The sequence below is a fragment of the Vulpes vulpes genome, chromosome 5, assembly GCF_048418805.1.
Source record: "Vulpes vulpes isolate BD-2025 chromosome 5, VulVul3, whole genome shotgun sequence".
Lineage (NCBI taxonomy): Eukaryota > Metazoa > Chordata > Mammalia > Carnivora > Canidae > Vulpes > Vulpes vulpes.
The window spans coordinates 6,898,140-6,907,603 of record NC_132784.1 but is presented as its reverse complement, the minus strand read 5'-3'; the positions used below and the strand labels follow the sequence as shown (position 1 = coordinate 6,907,603).

Below are 9,464 nucleotides of genomic sequence, written 5' to 3'. Positions count from 1 at the left end.
TATGCCTTACAAGGTTCTATGCATTCTGGCTTCCAGCTACTTCTCCAACTTCATCTACTCTCTTCTCCCCATGCTTTCACTCTGCCACAGCCATACTGTCCTCCTTGCTTGCATCAGAACATGTCAGCAAGGCCTTTGTCTTTGCCATTCCTTCAGACTGGAATCTTCTTCCTAAGTTATGTGAATATTCCACTCATGCCCTCACTTGGTTCAGGCATCCATTCAAACGCTATCTACTTAATGAGTCTGTCTCTTCTGCTGTCTCCCTTATAAACTCTCAATATCAAACTTATTACCAAATTTTGAAACTTTAGGTTTTCTTTAAAGTTATTGCCACCCAACATTCTATAGACTTTATTTTTTTTCTTTATTGTGTTTCCTTTCCATTATGAACATGTTCTCCATGGCTACAAAGGTTTGTATCAGTTTCTCTCACTTCTACATCTCTGTCAATGAGATTGGACCTCGTAGGTACTTTAAATAAGTTAACACCTATTGAGTTAACTTAAGACTCCTGAAAGCCATGTATCTCAGATAAGAGCATACAGTTAAGTATAATTCACATTTACAAGTGGAGAAATTAGGCTCTAAACATCAACTCTTCTACATTTACACTTTTATTTATAACATATTTAAGTAAAGCCTCAGCTTTTCATGACTGTTTTAACACACCAAAATTTATAAATGTATTGTCGTATGTCTAAATTATTAGTTTTTTCACTTTAAAAATAATATGGAGGTGAAACTCATGTCATAAAATCCAGCATTTTTAAAAATTTTATTTATTTATTTGACAGAGACTGAGCGAGCACAAGCAGGGAGAGTGGCAGATAGAGGGAAAGGGAGAAGCAGACTCCCCATTAAGCAGGGAGCCCAATTTGGTGCTCAATTCTGGGACCCTGGGATCATGATCTGAGCCAAAAGCAGATACCCAACTGACTGAGCCACCCAGGTGCCCCAAAGTTCAGCATTTTTAAGTGGACACTTCATGAAGTTTAGAATATTCTCAATATTGTACAACAGCCACCTGTAGCTAATTCCGAAATATTTCCATCACTCGAAAGTAACATTCCCTACCCATAAACAGTTTCTGTCTATTACTCCTTTCTCTGAGCCTTGGCAACCACTAATTTGCATTCTGTCTTTATGGGACTTACCTATTTTGGATATTTCCTATAAATAGAACTATACAAAATGTGACCTTTTGTTTCTGGCTCTTTCATTTACCATAATGTTTCAGAAGTATATCAAAACTATAGCATATATCGATCTTCATTTTGATCATGAAATAATATTCATTTTATGTATATAACATATTTTCTTTATCCATTCATTCATTGATGGGCTTTGGGCATTTTCTACCTTTTAACTATTGTGTATAGCGCTGATACAAACAAATGTGTACATATACTTGTTTAAATTCCTGTTTTCAACTTTGGGTGGTATGTACTTAGGAGTGTACGTAAGAGGTCATAGGGAACTTTTATGTTGAACTTTTTAAAGAACTGCCAAACTGTTATCCACAGAAGCTGAACAATTTTTATTCTATTTCTCCACATGCTCATGAATACTTGTTATTTTCTATTTTTTAAATTTAACCATTTTAGTGACTGTGAAAGGTGGTTTTTGTGTTTCGGATGTTGAGCCTCTTTCCATGTGCTTGTTGGCCATTTTTATATCTTCTTTGGAGAAATGTCTTTGAATAGAATGTTTTTTGCTATTATTTTGGATTTGTATATTCTTTCCATTTTCACTTGGGTTTTTTGTCTTTCACTGAATTGTCCAGTACGTGGATTGCAAATATTTTCAACCATTTGGTATGGTGTCTTACTTTCTTGATCATTTCATTCGATGTACAAAAGTTTTTAATATTGATGAAGTCCAAATTATCCATTTTTTTCTTTTGTTGTTCCCACTGTCAAATCTAAGTTTATAAACATCATGTATTTTCTTGTAAGACTTTTTTTTTTTTTTTTAGTTTAGCTCTATATTTAAGTTGTTTATCTACATGGAGTTATTTTTGTATGTGATATAAGGTAAGGATTTAACTTCATTCTTTTGCAGGTGGGTATCTGGTTGTCCATGTACCATTTGTTAAGGAGACTATCCTTTGCTGTCTTGGAATCCTAATTGAAAATGAATTGTCCATAGATGCATGGCTTTAATTCTGAACTCTCAATTCTAGTCCAGAATTGGTGTATATGTCTATCTGAGTAATAACACCCACTGTTTTGATTACCCTAGCTTGGTAGCAAATTTTGAAATTGTAATGTGTGAGTCTTTGATTTTGTTCTTTTTCAGGATTGTTTTGGATATTTGGGACATTTTAAAATTCATATGAATTCTGGGGATCCCTGGGTGTCTCAGCAGTTTGGTGCCTGCCTTTGGCCCAGGGCGTGATCCTGGAGTCCCGGGATCAAGTCCCAAGTCAGGCTCCCGGCATGGAGCCTGCTTCTCCCTCTGCCTGTGTCTCTGCCTTTCTCTCTCTCTCTCTCTCTCTCATAAATAAATAAATAAATATTTTTTAAAAATTAAAAAATAAAATTCATATGAATTCAAGGATTGGCTTTTCATTTCTGCAAAGAAAATGAAGGCCATTGTAATTTTGGTGGAAATTGTATTAAGTCTGTACATTGATTAACATATTAACAATGTTAAGTCTTCCAATCCATGAATACAAGATTTTATTTATTTGAGCATTACTTAATTTCGTTCAGCAATGTTTTGTAGTTTTCAGTGAGCAAGTCTATCATTTATTTATTATGGTTAAATTTATTCCTTGGAATTTTTCCTATTTTTTAAAGATTTTATTTATTTATTTGAGAAAGAGAGAGAGAGAGAGAGAGAATGAGTGGAGGAGGGGCAGAGGGAGAGGGAGACACAGGCTCCCTGATGAATAGAGAGCCCAACACAGGGCTCAATCTCAGGACCCTGAGATCATGACCCCTTTAAGCAGATATTTAATTGACTGAGCCACACAGGTACCTCACTATTTTATGTTACTGTAAATGGAATTGCCTTCTTAATCTCCTTTTCAGGTTGCTCACTTTAAGTATAGAAACTCAAATGATTTTTGCATGTGAATCTAGTAACTTGCAAATCTGCTGACTTTTGTAAATCTATTGTTTGTTTGTTTTACCATTTAATTTGTTTTAATGTCTCTTCACAAATGGTGGAAAATACTAAAGTACAGACAAGGAATAATCATAATGTTGTAGCCAACATTATAAATATGGAATTATAAATTTAAAACATTTTCTGGTTTAAAAAATAAATCTGGTAGTCAGTGCAGCTCTGCGGGGTCTCTGCGTCTAGTAGGGCCGGTCTCTATGCTCCTGACAGTCCTCGCCTTTACCCATTTTTCCAGGTCCTCCACGCCCGCCTCTTCTTCCTCTCATCTGTTCCATCAAAGGTCCAGGGAGCCCACCAGGACCGCCTTGTCTTCCTCCTCCAAAGCCACCTCAGTCCATACCCCAGCCACCGCGGAAGCCCCCTCTGTGTCCACCACGGTCACCTCTGACATCCCACTGGGACCACTGTGGTCCATGAGGCCACCTCATCCTCCCCGCAGGCCACCAGGGCCGCCTCTGCCAGGGTCACTGCCCGGGGGCAGGAAGGGTGGTGGAATGAAGCCTTCAGGCTTCGGGGCCTAACACTGGTTGCATTCTGTTCTCCAGGTGAAGGTCTGGTTTCCACACCCCGGATTGGGGCACTGCCAATCTCCAGCTCCGTGCTGGACGTTTCCTCCTCTGGGTGGGTTTCCTGGGGAACCCCAGGATCCTCTTGGGGGAAAGCCACCTCTGTCTCCTCCATGGCCTCCTATGTGACCCATGGGGCCCCCAGGACCTCCTGGGCCCCCTGGACCTCCACGGAGTGGCAGTGGCATCCCTCTGCCCTCACAGGGAGGCATATCACCCCACATGCTGTTCATCAGAGGCTTCTTCTGAGCAAGAGAAGCCTTAAGTTTGCTTCCTTGAAAATCTTTCCCATCAAACCACTCCACAGCAGCCTTGGCAGTTGGGGGGTCTTCTTTATTTTATTTTATTTTATTTTATTTTATTTTATTTTATTATTTTATTATTTTATTTTATTTATTTTTGGTGGGTCTTCATGGGACACTGTAGCTTCACCTTTGGGCTTTCCTGTTTCCTTGTGCAAGTAGATACGGATCATGGGCTGTCCGGTTCTCTTGTTCATCTTAACAACTCCACACTGCTTAAAGGAGTCTGACAGATCATCTAGAGTGAGTCACATTGTCATTTAAGCCTTGCACATAAATTGCACTGTTGTCAGAGTCTCCATCTGGATCTACAGGTGGGCCTAGATCAAGGGCTGGTCCTTCATCCATGGGTCCACGAGGCTTATTGAAGCCACCTCACTCTCCAGCGCTGCCCATTCCACCGGGCCCTCCTTCCCACCCATCTCTGCTCATGCTTCCATTATCAAAATCCCCCTCTTCCCTTGCCCAGGTTATCAGGGCTACTCATGCTCTGGTTCTCTCCTGGTCTGGAAAATCATCCAGTCTCCTGCCCATAAACACCCATGCTACTGGGGTGGTCCTGTCAGAATGAAATCTGCTGCCTGCTCTGTTGGCTATATTGACTTGGAGCCTGGTTGTAGGATCCAGTTTGGGGGGGGATAGCTCGTGGGCAGCTGCTGTCCATAGCTGCTTTGTTGACCATAGCTACTCTGTTGTCCATAGCTCCTCGGCTGCCCATAGGTGTTCTGCTGAGAGTAATTGCTCTGATCATACATAGTCGGCTATGTAGAGAAGTAGATCGTAGGAGGATAATGTGGTGCTGTGACTGGCTGCATGGGGTAGCTCCCAGGTGCCTGGGGATAACTGTAGTTATTCTGTCCATATCCTAGGCTGGGCTGGTTGTAATCCCCTGCGCTAGATTAAGGTTGACTAGTCTCAGTGGGTTTGTTACCATCCTGTGGTCTTGCAGGTGCAGTGGCTGCTGGCTGCTGCCCATAGGCTGAGTAAGCAGGCTGAGTGCCATATGCAGACTGAGCTGCATAGGAAGCCTGTGTAGTAGTGACTGTAGCAGTGGTGGCATCATAAGCACCAGTGCCGTACCCCTGGACAGGCTGAATGTATGCCTGGGGTATAGTTGGAGTAGTATAACCAGCGGGAGGCTGTCCATAAGAACTTGCTCTGGCGGTCTGCCCATAGGTCGCAGCGGTCTGGGCCTGGGTATAGCTGACATCAGTGGGCTGTCCATAGGTCCCATAACTTTGCTGCCCATATGCCTGGGTGGTCTGTGCATATCCTTGAGTTGGCTGGGCAGTGTATGCACTGTAGCCCTGCTGGGCTGCAGCTTGGCTGTAGGAACTGTAATCCATGGATGCCACTTTCTCTCCTTCCAATGTCCTCTCAATGTCCCTCTCGCTTTCCCCTGTAAATTTATTTTGAATTTTCTATATCGACCATCATGATATCTATGAATAGAAATAGTTTTGTCTTCATTTCCATTTCAAATGCCTTTATTCTTTTTCACGTCTAATCACTATGGTTAAAACTGCCAGTAAAATAATGAATATCATCGTGGAAGCAAGCATTCTTGTCTTGTTTTTAATCTTGGAATTAGTTCAGTTTTTTACCAGAGAGTATGATTTTAGCTGTGGATTTTTCATAAATGAACTTAATGATGTTGGTAAGGTTCTCTTCTGTTACTAATTTAGTATTTTTACCAAAATAGGGTTTTGAATTTTTTCAAATACTTTGGTTCTGTTGAAATGGTCACGGGTCTTTTTGTTGTTTTTTTGTTTGACTAATGTGCATCACTTTGATTGATTTTCTCATATTAAATCAGACTTCTATAGTGGTATAAATAGCTGCTATTTTTGATTTGATACTATTTTGTAATTGCATCTGTAATTATTTAGTATAAAGATAACGCTGATTTCATTGAACGAGGTAGGGAGTGTTCCTTCCTCTCATATTTTAAAAAAGATTTTGAAAAGAATGGATGTTAACTCTTTAAGTTATTAGTAGAATTCACCAGTATGGACCTGAGTTTTAGTTTTTTGAAACTTTGTTGTTTTGATTTTTTTTCTGATTCCATCACTTCACTTGTTATAGTTTTAAGATTTTTTATTTCTTTTGATTTAATTTTTGTAATTTTTGTGTTTCTAAGAATATTCCCATTCCATAAGCTTATTTGATCTGTTAACATAGAGTTGTTCATAGTGTTCTCCCAGATTTTTTTTTTTCTTGTAAAGTCAGTAGTAACGTCTCCACTTTTATTTCTGATTTTAATTATCATGTCTTCTCTCTTTGTCTGGTAGTCATCCTAAAGCCTTGTCAACTTTGTTGATCTTCTCAGAGTCAACTTTTTGTCTTATTTATTCTCTTTTTTGGCTTTTAAATTTCTATTTCATTAATGTGTGCTCTGATCTATATTATTATCTTCCTTTTGTTACCTTTTAGTTTACTCTTCTTTTTCTAGTTCCTAAGATTTAGTCTCATTATTGATTTAATATTTCTTCCTAAGTGTAGGTCTTTACTGCTCTAAATGTCATTCTGGTACTGCTTTCACTGCATATTATAAGTTTTAATACGTTATGTTTTCATTTTCATTCCTCTCTAAGAATTGTTTAATTTCCCATGTATCTTATTTGACCTATTGGATAAGAACGTATTATTTAAATTCTACAATTTTGTGAATTTTCCAGTTTTATTTCTTGTTTTGTGCCCCCCTAGGTTTATTGCATTGTTGTTGGAAAAGATACTTTGTATGATTTTACTGTACTTAAATTTATTGACATTTATTTTGTTGCCTAACACCTGGTCTATCCTGGAGAATTTCCTGTCCACTAAAGTAGAATGTGCTACTGTTGTTTGGTAGAGTGTTCTGTTTATGTCTTGGTGTATATTGTTGTTTATATCCATTCTTATTTAACTCAATTTCAGTGTAGATATTGTACTCATTATTGAAAGTAGAGAAGTGTGGAGCAAATGCCACAAAATATTTTCTAGTGTTTTTAAGTTGCTGTTTTTTCTTGATTTAACATTTGCTTATTGGCTATAAAGTTTTGGTTATTTTCCAGAGTTTTGACATTTACTTCTATCAATTTTGCTTGTTTTTGATGTTTCTGTGGAAGAATGGGCATTGGGAGCTACTTATTACATCATTTTTCTAATGTCACTTTCTAAATTGTTTTCAAATCATTCTTTTAAAATGATTATCATTTTAAAAATCATTTTAAAAGAATGATGATTTTAAAAGAATCACATATCCTCTGGAAAATGTGCTTTAAGATTTCAATGTGGCAGTAGGGCTTTCCACATATCTGCATCATTATTTTATAAATAACTGCATATAGGTATGTTGATATATAGATATAATTTTTAAAGATATTTTACATCAAAAACAGGAGCCACCAAATTATAATCCACCAAATTCACCATGATGATTTTTAATGCTCACTGCATCTGTTTATTTTCATAACAGAGGCAGTTTGCTTTATGTGAGAACAGATGTATGTGTGATTATTTGCACTGAAACACCCAAACATTGGAGTAAAGCAGCAATTTACAATAGCTGCCTGGGACTTCTCTTAAGTAAACAATTAGTGAACAATGAAGAACTTATTTCCTCATATTTTTACAGTCCGAGAAACAGACAATTAAACTTGGTGGTGTGAAAACACGTGCAGATAAACTGACATCCACATAAACACACATCACACTATTTTGAATTTTCTGAAACTGGAAAACATCTGCTCTCTTATTAGAAACTCTCTTATAGATTAAAATGTACCCAGAAGTTGGTTTTGTCTTGGCATCCCCTTGACTTTTTGATATTGGTTTCAATTATTTATTTAATAATCTATTAATTTTTGATAAAAGAAGCAGGGGAATTAGAAGGAAAAGGGTCATGAGAAAACCATTCATTCATGATCTAGTAAATCTTTGTCAGATTAATCTCTATATAGTTACCATTACCTTGCTGACAATTGGGACAATTACTCATGAACAATTCCTCTAATTGAGATGTTACTCTTTCAATACCTTTATCCATTTTTGGCAAATTGAAGATACATGCATTTATAATACCCTTCTTCAAGTTATTTATTTTATCTTAAGTACATAGACTCTGTTAGCAAGCAGACCTTTTGGTGCCTTACAGCAATCCTCTTACACTCATTGTGTTCATCAAAATCAGGTTCTCATAGGAAACTTTTGATACCTCTTCCTCTCTCAAACCCTTATTCCCTTTTTGATGATGATCTTCCTCCCTCCACTGAGACACTTGAACCATCATAAGAGAACATTCTTTTCATCCATCCTGCACAAGCCAACTGATACATATTCTGCCTTTGTTCCCATTGCTATGCATGTGCCTTTCTGAGCCTAACTCAGTTTCTTTTAAGTTTTTATTTTAATTCTAGTTAATTAACATACAATGTTCTATTGGTTTCAAGTGTACAAAATAGAGATTCGACAATTCCATACATGATTTGGTGCTCATCACAAGTGCCCTCCTGAATCGCCATCATCTATTTTACTCATTGCCCCATGCACTCTCCTCTGGTAACCCTCAGTTTGTTCTCTATAGTTTACAGTCTGTTCCTCTCTCTCTCTCCCTCTCTCTTTACTCATTTGTTTTTATTTTAAATTTTACATATGAGTAAAATCATATGGTACTTGTCATTCTCTGACTGACTTATCTGATAAAAGGTTAGTATCCAAAATATATAAAGAATTTATACAAATACCAATAAATAGTCCAACTAAAAAATGGACAGAAGGGGATCCCTGGGTGGCTCAGCAGTTTGGCGCCTGCCTTTGGCCCAGGGCGCGATCCTGGAGTCCGGGGATCGAGTCCCACATCGGGCTCCTGGCATGGAGCCTGCTTCTCCCTCTGCCTGTGTGTGTGTCTCTCTCTATGTCTATCATAAATGAATAAATAAAAAATCTTTAAAAAAACGGACAGAAGACATGAAAAGACATTTTCTCAAGAAGACATCCAGGTGGCCCATAAGTACATGAAAAGATGCTCAACATCACTCATCATTAGGGAAATGCAAACCAAAACCACACTGAGATTTCACTTCACACCTGTCAGAATGGCTACAATCAACAACTCAAGAAATAACAGGTGTTGAGGTTATGGAGAAAAAGGAATCCTCTTGCACTGCTAGTGGGAATGCAAACTGCTTCAGCCACTGTGACAAACAGTATGAAATTTCCTCAAAAAAGTTAAAAATAGAATTACCCTATGATCCAGCAATCACACTGCTGGGTATTTACCCAAAGGATTTAAAAAAAAACACTAATTCAAAGGGATACATGCACTGCTATGTTTATAACAACTTTATTTACAATAGCCAAATTGTGGCAGCAGCCCAGTGTCCCTTGATTGATGAATAGATAGGGAAAATGTGGTATGTGAATACAATGGAATATTATTCAACCAAAAAAAAGGGTGTTATCTTGCCATATGCAACAACATAGA

The 9,464-nt window shown here is 37.9% G+C and overlaps 1 pseudogene; it reads right to left on the bottom strand.

Moving 5' to 3' along the window:
* Positions 1-3,311: 3,311 nt before the first annotated feature.
* On the bottom strand, positions 3,312-8,027 carry LOC112932743 (RNA-binding protein EWS pseudogene; annotated as a pseudogene).
* Positions 8,028-9,464: the final 1,437 nt, after the last annotated feature.